The sequence below is a fragment of the Ambystoma mexicanum genome, chromosome 9, assembly GCF_040938575.1.
Source record: "Ambystoma mexicanum isolate Mex_15411 chromosome 9, UKY_AmexF1_1, whole genome shotgun sequence".
Classification (NCBI taxonomy): domain Eukaryota; kingdom Metazoa; phylum Chordata; class Amphibia; order Caudata; family Ambystomatidae; genus Ambystoma; species Ambystoma mexicanum.
Window position 1 is genome coordinate 431,943,440 of NC_090931.1, and position 12,466 is coordinate 431,955,905.

Sequence of the window (12,466 nt, forward strand, 5' to 3'; positions counted from 1 at the left end):
GATGAGAAACCACTGTCTTCGGGACCCATAACCCAGCAAACCACGGAATTGTTGCTCTCAATCAACAGCCATCAGGAGATGCTTCGTTTTGATATCATCAAGGCAGCACACTACCCCATGGTTCTGGGGATGCCCTGGCTACAAAAACACAACCCATATATCAATTGGGCGGCCGGATCCTTATTTCTAGGCTCCGAATTCTGCTTGTCCCATTGTTTATCCCAAAACATGGTACAGAACATATCTATGGAACCCCAGATCCTCGAACGACCATCCATCTGTGTCTCCAATATTTGCCAAGTATCTGAGATCTACCAACAATACTCGGATGTCTTTTCAACAGCCATTGTCCAATCACTACCACCGCATCGACCAGAAGATTGTGCAATCGATACCGAAGACTCTGCAGTGATACCATTTGGAAGAATGTTTATTCTTTCCGAACCTGAGAAAGGGGCATTACGGAAGTACCTGGACACCAATCTTGCCAATGGAACCATTCGACCTTCTAAATCTCCAGCCGGTGCTTCTTTGTTTTTCGTGCCCAAGAAGGAAACTAAGGAACTATGACCCTTCCTTGGACTATCGGGGACTTAAACAATGCACCCTTAAGGATCGTTACCCTCTGCCGCTCATTTCAGACATATTAGAAGCTGTTCGGGGTGCTGTAATCTTTACTAAACTCGACTTGCGGGGCACCTACATTCTCATCCGGATAAGGGAAGGCGATGAGTGGAAGACCGCCTTCAGGACCCCCTTTGGACATTTTGAATACCTGGTAATGCCATTTGGTCTTGCAAACGCCCCTGCGGTGTTTCAGCGATTCATGGACAGAGTCTTTTCGGATATGTTGTTTCTCTTTGTCATTGTGTACTTGGATGACATATTGATCTATTCCAATGATTTCCAATTACATCAGGAACATGTGACATCGGTCTTACAACACCTACGAGAGAACAAACTCCTGGTTAAACAAGAAAAATGCATATTTCATGTCCAAACAGTTCATTAACTCGAGTTCGTTCTGAGTGCAAAGGGAATAGAAATGGACCCCGCCAAGGTTGAATCTATCCTTTCTTGGCCAGCCCCTACAACAGTAAAGCAGATTCAATCCTTCCTGGGACTTGCCAATTTTTACCGGAAGTCCATTCCCACCTTCTCTGACATTGTACAGCCGATAGTCGCATTGTTGAAGAAGGACATTCCCTTCATTTGGTCTGATGCTCAAGAGACAGCCTTTCAAGAGCTAAAACAGAGATTAACTCAAGGTCCCATCCTGGCTCAACCAGATATCAATAAACCCTTCCTGGTAGAAACAGATGCCTCAGATCATGTAATAGGTGCTGTGCTAAAACAAGAATCTGAGGACAAAGCCGAACATCCCATCGCTTATCTATCCCAAACACTAACTCCCAGCGAGACCCACTACTCAGTCCTGGAGAAAGAATTGCTCGCCATCCGACAAGCCTTTACTGGGTGGCGTCATTTACTATTGGGTGCCAAATATCCTGTTCAAGTGCAAACCGATCACAGAAACCTACAGATCCTACAATCCCTAGAATGCAGCAACAGTCGCTAAGCTCGTTGGGCCTTTTTTTGCCCAGTATCAGTTTCACATACATCATTTCCCAGGAACTAACAATGTAATTGCTGATGCATTATCCAGGCGTCCTGATTACGAGCCAGTGGAGGCCCGCGCCTTTCCGAAGATGTTTCCTGACACTGTGTTCGTGGCTCAAGCCAACTCCTTATTGGAAAATATCTGTGCTGAAACACCACCTTCTGATCTCTGGAAGGATTACATCAAGACAAACAAATTGACCTTAGTCTCAAAAGATGGCTACCTCTTCAAGGATAAGAGACTGGAAGTACCCACGCAAAAACTGAGAACCAAGATCATAAACCTCTGTCATGATACCTTCCATTCCAGGCATCAAGGCGTTACTGCTACTCTTCGCCACATTCAGAGATAATTTTGGTAGCATAACATGATTGACGGAATAAGGGCGTATGTCCAAACCTGCCCTGTCTGTAGCCAGAATAAGTCTGATAACAAAAAGCCTGCAGGTCTTCTCCATCAACCCTCATTGCCAGAGTGTCCTTAGGAAATAATCGCTACAGACTTCATCGTGGAACTGCCCCCTTCTAAAGGGTTTAGTACCATTATGGTTACCATCGATCTGTTCACCCACATGGCTCATTTCACCCCGTTGTACAAGTTGCCTTCAGCACAAGAAATGGCAGGAATATGTTTGAAGCACATCTTTAGACTACATGGCCTCCCTTCCAAGATCATTTCAGAACGTGGTCCTCAATACATTTCCCAATTCTGGAAACACCTATGCCACATGCTGGGCATCCAACGTGTCTTGTCTTCTGGATACCACCCCCAGACCAATGGAATAACAGAGCGAGTAAATCAGACGCTAGAAGAATACTTGCAGTGTTTTTCAGCCAAGGTCCAGGATGATTGGTCGGTTTCAATTCCAGTAGCTGAATTCGCCTATAACAATTCTGATCACTCTTCTATCAAGACAAGCCCTTTCTTCTGTAATCAAGGTTTCCATCCATCTGTCCTGCCAACAATCCTACCTCATTCCACCCCGGTTCCATCGGTCGATTCCTGGATTGAAAGACTGATCATGACACATAAGGATGCTAAAGAAAATTTAGAAAAGGCCAGAATGGATGTCAAAAGGCATGCTGATGCTAAACGGAGACCTGCCCCAATCTATGGAATTGGTGACAAGGTCTGGCTGTCTTGCCTCGACATCTGCATCCTAATAAACTAGCCCCCAAATTCTATGGAACTTTTTTCTTCAAAGAGGTCATCAACCAAGTGGCATATCGACTTCAGTTACCAGACTCATGGAAGAGGATTCATCCCGTTTTTCACACTTCCTTACTCAAACCTTATATTAAATCCACCAAATCAGCTCACCGACCTAACCCAGTGCTTGTCAACGATCAGATTGAATTTGAGGTTTCCAGGATTTGTGACACTAGATATAGAAGAGGTCAACTACAGTACTTAGTGGAGTGGAAAGGATATCCTCCCAGCGAACTAACATGGGAACCACTCTCCAACATGAATGCCCCTTGCTTACTGCGGAGGTTCCATCTAGCTCATCCATACAACCCCGGTGGATCGGGGTTAGGAAGGGGCCTGCTGTCATGATTCGCCATTTACGCCCCTTCTGGACTTCCTGGTCCATGGTGCACCGCACCGTTGGAGCCATTCTCCTCCCAACATGGCCGGCGCCTCAGTCATGCTGCGGGCTAGCATTTACGCAGGAGCCCTGGCTTCCTAGAAAACGGGCACACCCCTGCGGCACTGCGCATCTCAACGCTCCTTTTCGAGTTCGCAACTAGTGTGTTCATTGTTTCCTCCCTTTCCCTTGTGCCATTATCCGATACTTTTCCATTTTCCTTTTCCTTCCTGGAGTATTAGAAGCAGCCTGTTGCCTTCGTCTGGGGCCGTCCGATTCATTCCTTCCTGGACCCACTCCATGTTTCCACGCTCGCAGCCTCATCCCAGTACTCTGCGAGTAGTGTTTCCCTTCCCTGGTTCCACGCCTAATCCCTGATATTGACTGCTCATTCCTTACCTTCCTGGAATCCTGAACTCTTGTATTCCTCTGAGTCTGCTCTCACTCCAAACTGGATACGGAGGACCACCGGCTTTACCTGTATAAGTCCCGGACATCCCGGAAGACAGAGAAACCTTCAAAGAAGACGACAAAGGACCAACAGGTAAGACCGGGGGTAGAGTGTGACACTTATCTCCTTTATTTTTCTTTCAGCTTTGATACTCGAGTCTCTCAGAGCCTACTTTGTCCCTTCCAGCCTCTAGTCTTCTGGTTCATGCTCCTGCCTGTTCCTTCTCCTTCCACCATCCAACACCATTGTTTTTTTTATTGTGCATTGGTTAATGAAAAGAAACATTAAGCACATATATTACAAAAGAAGTGAGTAAATAAATACAGTTACAATACACTACAAATTCAGATAAAAGACATAACAAACCCTTCTACTAAATTTCATATTGGAAATACACAGTACAATAGATAGTAATAAGAACACCACTTAAAATCCAAATAGCAGCAAGTATTTTAGATCGGATACAGACCACTCAACTGGGGATCGTCTCTCAGTAGAGTTTAAAATCTATTCCAATATTCGTAAAGACTCTTTTCAGATATAAAACACAGAGGCCGTTATTACAATCGATTCTGCACAATATATGGAATTCCAAAATTGATCAGATGCAATAGATTCCATTCCAGAAACCAGGGCTGCATACACGTTCTTATATGTATTGTGCAATTTGCCACAGCCAGTTAGAATGTGCCGAGCCGATTCAATGGCATGATTACACAGTCAACACAATCTTTCCTCATGAGGAGTCCCTAGCCAACACCCAATATTCTCCCTGGTAGGTGCATACTGCAACACTTAACTGGGTAGATACTCAGGAGATTAAAACAAAAGCCTTGTCTAGAAAGAATTGCATAACTTTTCTTATTATGTAGATAGCAGAGATTAGCATTAGTGTCCCATACATTGGTCTTATTTTTCAGTTTTTTAAATGCATTGGGGCAGTCCCTCAGCTCTTCCAGGGTAAGTCCAATATTAAACAAGTGTTTTGTAGCAATGTAGTACAGTTCCACAAGGAGAGGGCTGGTGTGAGGCTGATGATGCTGCTTAGCAATAAGAACCAACAGGCGATTGGCGTGTAAATAGGAATGATGAAGAGATAAAACAAATGTAGTTCTCTGGAGTAACCAGCTCGATCTAATAGATGGGATACCAAATTCAAGCCTTAACACCTCAACAGGTACAGAGGACGGTACATCTATAATTGAGCGCAATATTTTATCCTGCAAGATTTCCAGAAATTACATTCTTGGCTCTGGCAGAATAGTAATGCCATAAAGTATACCTGAGACAATACTAGTCCTATACATAGAGATGAATCCCTCTATATTAAAACCACGCTTATTACTTATTAACTTTTTTTAAACCAGCCATTTACTTATAACCGTGGGAATAATAAAATCACCATAAATCGATTGCTTGGGCCAAGACTTAATAGGGACCCCTAGAAAGATGTAGCTCTCGACTGCCTCAAGGGTTACGCCATCTAATTTCCAACAAAAAGGCCTTTTTGCCTAGAACTAGGGCCTATTATTGCAATCTTTGTTTTGTTAATATACATTTTTAGATCATTATCTGTAGTTTACAAGGATAAAGCATCGATAGAGGTTTGGAGACCAATGGCGGTATGATCCAGCAGCACAGTGTCATCAGCGTACTCAAGCCATACTACTGTGTCACACCCCAACTTAGGTGTACATTTCGCACAGCTCCAATCGCCTGTGCCAGATCAGATGTGTATAGGTTAAAAAAGAGGGCTGAAAGAGCACATCCCTGTTTCAATTCACAGTTTGTCAAAATGGGTTGAGTTCCCTGGCCTTCCTTGCTCAAGTTCACCATGACTGAGGTATTGATGTATAATCTTTTAGTGAGGTACATCAATCTGGCATCGATTCACCACGTGTGTAATTTCCCCAAAGCCTAGTACGGGGAACCAAATCGAATGCCTTGCTAAAATTGACAAAACAGAGTTACAATTATTTTAGCTTTAGGACAAACTGCCTCTGATGTTAGACTATGCAAAACACAGCTATTCAGTGTGGTAGCATGTTCTTTTCTAAAAACCTGTTTGTAGCTTGTTTAAGAGCCCTTTTTCCTCGGCCCATTTGTTTAACCTCTTTAATAGCATCAAGACAAACACCCTTAGGCTGCTATCCATCATATCCAGAAGCCCATAATTGGCAGGGTTGCTCCTGTCCCCCTTCTTAAAACAGGGATTACTATAGCCATCCGCCAACTCCTAGGGATCAGGCCCGTAGTCATGATATTTCAATAGATATTTCCATATGAATTCCTGTCTCCCAGAACAGCAGCCTCATTCTCAAAACCACTGTCCATTTTATAGTGGCATGACTCCACCTCTTGGGCCATGCTGTGTGTGGCTGTTGAGGGCTCCTCGCCTGAGGACGGCTCATTAACTAACTAATGCAGGGGTCTAGGCTGGGTATCAGAGTTGTATTTCTTTGTGCCTTGGCTGGGTCCTGCCTGCTTGACCTTATCTAATTGGGTTGTATTTGGCTGTTCCAGGTTGTGCTCTCTATGTCAGATGTACTGGTTGTGTGAGAGTGGATTTTTCATGTAGCTAGAACTGAGACTCTAAAAGCTTGGTTTGCCACCTTAGGTTGACAGACTTAGGAGGATAGGACCTCAGTAGCAAAGCCACGTCCCTCTCATGTGGGCATAAGCTGTGGCGAATTTCCACCCTACTTTCTCCTCTTGTCTGTCTGGATATGGTTTGGTTTACATTCCTCTAATTTTGATGACCTGGCGACAGGGTTTTCTCTGACCTTACCACTGAGGGCCAGGTCACCCCATGGCCAATAGGCCTTCTTATAGGGATGGTCTCAGGGACTAGTTAAGGGTGATTAGGGTATCCTCCTCATATGCCCTGACCCCCGGGTCCACCACCCTCTAAGTTGGAAAGGAACCAAGTCTCCTTGGTCACTACGCTTGTTGTTCTAAGAATCAGGCAGGGGACTGTCACAGAACCACAAACTGGAATGGGTTACCTACTGAAACCAGTGGGGATCCACATCACAAAATATTCAAGAGACTATCCAAGCCTAGATTTTGCATAGGGTGAATAGGTCACAACATTTAACCTTTTAGCCTCCAACCTGATTACTTTTCTTGACTGTATGCACACCATTTCTACATCTCAACAATGAATGTGTACTGGGTTCCGTCTACTTTCATACCTCAGAGTACTTGTGAACACACTGGCTTGCTTGCAGTGTGACTAAATGCTCTTGGTACCTTTTTTTGCTCTTTCTGTTTGTACCTCCCCATGCTCTGAACTGGCATGTACTGCAATTTTGTGTGTTATAAAACATCAAATAAAGTAAAAGAGGTGCACATCTGAGAGGTTGCTGTGCTTATAGCAACATATATGGCTAACGCTCGTGCTGTTGATCCAGCAGCTGCCTTGCTGGTTAAGAAACATTCCTTTATATTTGCTCCTAATCTTGAAAGACAAATTAACCCATTTTTGCCTTTATGTGCAATGCATGAAATCTTTGAAAGAGGCATTGTGGTCTCCTTGCTAAAAGGCCTCTCCTTGTGCCCTCAGAGCAGATGAATTACCTGTATTATTATTATTGAAGTCTTGGCTGCTCACCAACTACCTCCCCCCTTGGAATCTGGCTTCAGATCATGTCAGAGAGCTCTTGATTTAGTTGTTGGGCCTTTGGCTGTGGATCATCCCAGGGTGCTGCTGCATCTGCCTTTATATAGTTATGTACCCCTGTCAGAATTTAAGTGGCTTTCTCACTTTGTGAGTCACAGTTGTCACCATGTGGAACGAGGCCCCTTAGTTTCAAATGAATCTCATGTGACAAGAGTGTCACCACACTGGTTGTCTCTTTTCCATATGCCATTCAATTGCTGTAGGATTCTGCTGTTCATTATTGCGAAGAGGTTTACTTTGGCGTGCCATCCCTCTAACCGTGATATTTCCATTTACCTTCTGCAACTTTCAGGTTTTCTAAATATTAAATGAAAAAGCAACCGGCTGTAGTACAAGATTTAGGGGATCTATTTGGACATAAACACTGGAGGGTTCATTTTTCAATACCTAAACACGTCCTACACTATTTTGGGAAGCGTATTAACCCTCACCCCCGTAAAACATCTGGACATCTTTGAGCAAGGCGATTACTTTAGAGCCTCCGTTTTCCAAAACTGTTAAAAGTTACTTTTGGGAGATCCAGCACCTAAAGAGTGTGGTGCCTTCTTTAGATGAAAAGAGAAGTGGTACAGTTATTGGTAATGAGATCTTGTGATTCTCTGTATGCTGTCTGTCATGACTACATGATTCAGTGGCTGCAAGTAGTGTAGTATCTTACAGTGAGTAATGACATTGCAATAATCCTACACCCACTTCCAGTGAAGGAACACGTTCACATCAAGGCTGTTTGACTTTTAAATGCTCCTCTCCTTATAATGTGAGATTTTCAGAGCAAGATGCAATGCTCTATTCCAAGTAGAAAATCACGTTCAAGGGATATTTGTTTTTCACATTGAAAAATGACTCTAAAAGGACCAAAGAAATATTTGGAGCTTCTCTGTTGTGGGATGAGTAGGTTGGTCCAGTTGGATATGATCAGTTTCGAGAAATGCTTTGGGTCATTCAGAGCCACATTCAAGTGCAATCACTCAATAGCTCACATGCGTGCCTACACCAGCCAAAAATGGAATGCTCTCCAGGAATGCAGATGGTGTGAGATTAAGAGATTGAGCGCAAAGCACGACTCACATAAACACTTCAAGCATGATACTCCTCGAACACCTTCATTGTATAGTTTCTATTCTAATCCTCATCTCTATCTCCCACCATTTGGGTGTTTACACCCTGGAAATGGATGCTCTTGCACTCTCACTTTCCGTCACCCTGCACCTCACACGCCCAGCTACACCCCTGCATTATGCTGACCTCCTCTTCTTCACACCTCGTCAAGCAATGCTCATGTTAAGCTGAGTAAAGAAGCTAAACTGTAGGGCTCAGCGTTCTGACCCACATGTAAAATTTGATACGGTTTTCAAGCTATCTTGAACAAATATGTATAATATAAATAAACATATTATCAATTTCAGAACAAATTATGTTATTTGCTGGGTTTATGAGCCGAGCCAAACTTGAAAATCCGACTCCCCAGTCAGCATTGTGCATAGAGGAGTGCAGGGTCATAGATGACTTTACGGGAGATTTCTTGTCTGCAGCTCAGCTCATCATTTTCCAGGTAATCACCTAATATATCCACAGATAAAAAGACCCTGGATATGGACCCTTATTCTTCAGAAAACCCTGATAACCTGTAGAAGGGCCACACCATTAGGCAAGGGTGCTGATCAATCTGTAATCCTGAACTGTAACACAACTCACCCTCTGTGTCTGTATGTGTGTATTATGTAATATATAAAGTATAAACCTAGCCTGAAATCAATTGAGTGTGGCGCATAGGGTATGGACCACATGGTTACAGCTAGGGTGTGATGGTAGCAGTGGGCAGTTCGGGTGAGCAGGAAGAGCAGGGGTGCTCCGGAGGGTGAGAAGTAGGGATGAGTAGAGTGAACAGCAATTTGCGAGATGTACTTAGAATAGGAGGATATTCAGGTCCTTCCTGGCGTGCAGGCTGGATGCTTCTCCACCCCTAGTCACCTCTTCTATGTCATTTACATTGTTCATTCTCACAATCTCTCCTAGAGGCTGTCTCGCTTGGATTCTCTGAAACAGATGCTGGTGGCTGAAAAGGAATGGACAACGGTAAATGTATAGGAAAGTGAACAGTGCGGAATTTAAGTTGGCTTGTAAGTGAAAACGTTACGCAAAACTGGAGGCTCCAACCCAAACCATAACAATGTGTTTTGCAATCCTTAGGTTTTCTGCTTGCTTGAATCATTGTGCACTATAAGATTAAATCTATATCAGCATTGATCACTCATAAGAAATAACACTGGGGTGGGGCTTAAAGAGTAACAGAATGCAGTAAAAGACTGAGTGAGCAGCACTCACAGAAGTAAGCAGTAACAAAACAATGCATCACAATATAAAGAAATAAACAGAACAAGTGACTTAGTTTGGTGTCCCACTGTGATTGTATGCCTAAATTGTGCCTCACTGCATGTTGCTCCCCATTGTGAAATTGTTCCTTGGTGTGCTTGCGATTTAGCTCCTATGTTGCCCCAAACTGCTCCTGCCTGTGTGTCATTGCCCAAATTGATTCCTAATAGCAACAGCCAGCTGCCAGCTGCCCTCAGTGCTCAACTCTATACAGCACCAGGACCTAAGTGGCGTATGCCCTCTACCTACCAATGACTAAAACCACACAATCAGGGAACGATCCCTTCGGCCCATCCTCAAACTTTATCTTTTTGAACAACTTCAAATACCTGTTCAGGATTGCTTGACCGTTATCCCAGCACCATTGTCAAGTGACGAAAAGACAGTAAAACATCGGTCCTCCTGCAAAACACCAACTGATCAGTCAACTAGAAACCTCAACCACAACCTCAATGACCCACCAACAAGATCACTGACTTGCTGCATCTCAAGATATGTCATCCACTGCCTGATAAACCAGAATTAATCAGCTTTAGCCTCTCCTTCCACATCTTGGTCTCCTAATAGAGAAAACTAGTTAAAAAAACCAACTGAAAAAAATCCACTCCAACCCCAAAGTATACAAAGCAGACAGACAGAAGTTATTAGAAAAACCTTCCCCTCAATATCACTTTACTCAAGACACTGGTTTCAGGTCCCAGTTGGTAATTTATTTATTTAATTAATTTAAATTCATTTAGCGTTCAAACAGCCCTGGGACATCGAGGCGCTGTTACATGTAATGAGCTTAGTTACATGCGACATCTGAATGGTATTTGAAGTCAATGCAAACTTAATACAAACATTACATATATTACAGGCAGGCATATTAACAGCGTTTTATACAGATGGCGCATAGTCAGGATTAGATCAAGAGTAGAGTCTTGACAGCTTTGCAGAAGGCATGTGAGATACTTCAGCTCTTAGGGACGGTGGGAGGGAATTCCATTGCAGGGCTGCTAAGTATGGGAAGCTGCCTCCTCCTGCTCTAACTCGCTTGATTTTAGGTACTGTGAGCATGTTAGAGTAAGGAGTTCTATTTGGCCTGGAGGATGCAACTCTGTGTATTCTTTGGGACAGGTAGGGGGGGCCTTTTGGTTGACACATTTGCTGGGTAGCCAATGAGCCTGTTTCCTGGCGGCAGTTATGTGTTCTCTTTTGGGGATGCCTACAACTGCACGGAGGGCACTGTTTTGGATAATCTGCAGCTTCTCCATGTTTTGTACTGATGTGTCCAGAAAAAAGGGCATTACAGTAGTCAAGTCTTGACCGTGTTATAGCTCTGGCAATGATAAGGCAATTGTCCTTGGATAAGAATGGTCTGACTGCATTTAGTACTTTGGCGTGTTATGCTGCGGCAGAAGCAATGACATTAACTTGTCAAGTCATCGAGAGGTTTGAGTCTAAGTATACTCCACTTACACTCCAGTACACTTTTCACTGTTTCAGAGACTGGGATTTCGATGTTGTCAATAGTGAAGTGGCTGAATTGGTTATTGAGTTTCTTTAGGGTTTCAGGAGAAGCTCAGTCTTGTCACTGTTGAGGCATTGAGGGCTCTGGAGTCAGATTCGTAATCATGCAGTAGTTGCTGAACCCCACAAATCCCCTAGAGGTATACAATCTGCAACTGACTATACCCAGGTACAGTTGAAGTGGAAGCGGATAAAATAACAAACGGCCATACCCTGCTTCTATCACTCTCCACTTCTGGACTTGGATGCCATTCAAGGGTCTGCAACACAAAATATAGATAAATCAGCAGATACCTTCTTTGTAAGGGTGCCATTATTTTAGTGGTTCTTTTGAATTCCACCAATTATTCACATTCTATCACTTTCTCAGACATACACTTTTTATCATCTAGCACCAAATTAGATATTATTAGATCACAATTGATTTTATTGTACCACATTACATATTTTAACTTTCACAGTACTAGTGTTCCACGCTAATCTTCAAAATAACAGTGGTGATGAGTATGTTCATAATGCTAGTGTCGACATGTGTTTTCATCCGTTCGGATCATCTTCATGGCTGCATCAATTCATAGAAATTATTAATTACTACCTTTAATACTCCAAAGTTTACTTTCAAATAATTAATAATTGCTTCACTTTCCTAATTGAACAAACGTCATTCCATGATAGCGCAACAACAAATGGTGCGCGTCTGACAATGCATGTGCAATCCACATTGTAAGGTGCTTTTTTCTAAAGTGCCTCGGCTCCTCTACTTCTGGCTTCACCTCAGGTTTTGCACTTGTTTCCCCCTATGTGAAATACAAGTATTTCTGGGAAGCTGTAGGGAGGCCGCTTGTCAGTAAAGGATCCTGGCTATTGAGTATCAAATATATTCTGACTGGCAAAGCTGGCATTTATAGTTGAAATAGCACTCATGACTTTCTTTGGACATAGCCAAAATTAAAACAGGTTGTAAAATTCTCCTGTGTACTGTTAGTGTCTTGGCAGCTGTTGGATTTTATTATGTGCTCCCCATCCAACTAATTTTAAATTGTATGGCTTTTTTATCCATTCAATCGGACATTCTTAGTGCATAATGCACCATTTCAGTTAATTATTTTAGGAAATATTTCTGAGGGAGAACACCCCACACTTGGGCTTGTGACAATCTAGAGAAAGCATTGACACCCTTCCACTTCAAAGAGCCGACAGCCGCCAATTGGATAAAGTCCAACCGATGGTTGCTGTACC

General features: G+C 43.2%; 1 long non-coding RNA gene across 1 annotated transcript in view; it reads left to right on the plus strand.

Moving 5' to 3' along the window:
- The first annotated feature begins 9,349 nt into the window (after window positions 1-9,349).
- The window catches only part of LOC138489655 (uncharacterized), a 55,786-nt gene continuing 52,669 nt past the window's right edge, over window positions 9,350-12,466 (plus strand). The window contains exon 1 of the long non-coding RNA XR_011274853.1: window positions 9,350-9,418. This is a non-coding gene — a long non-coding RNA (uncharacterized lncRNA). The remainder of the gene's footprint in view (window positions 9,419-12,466) is intronic.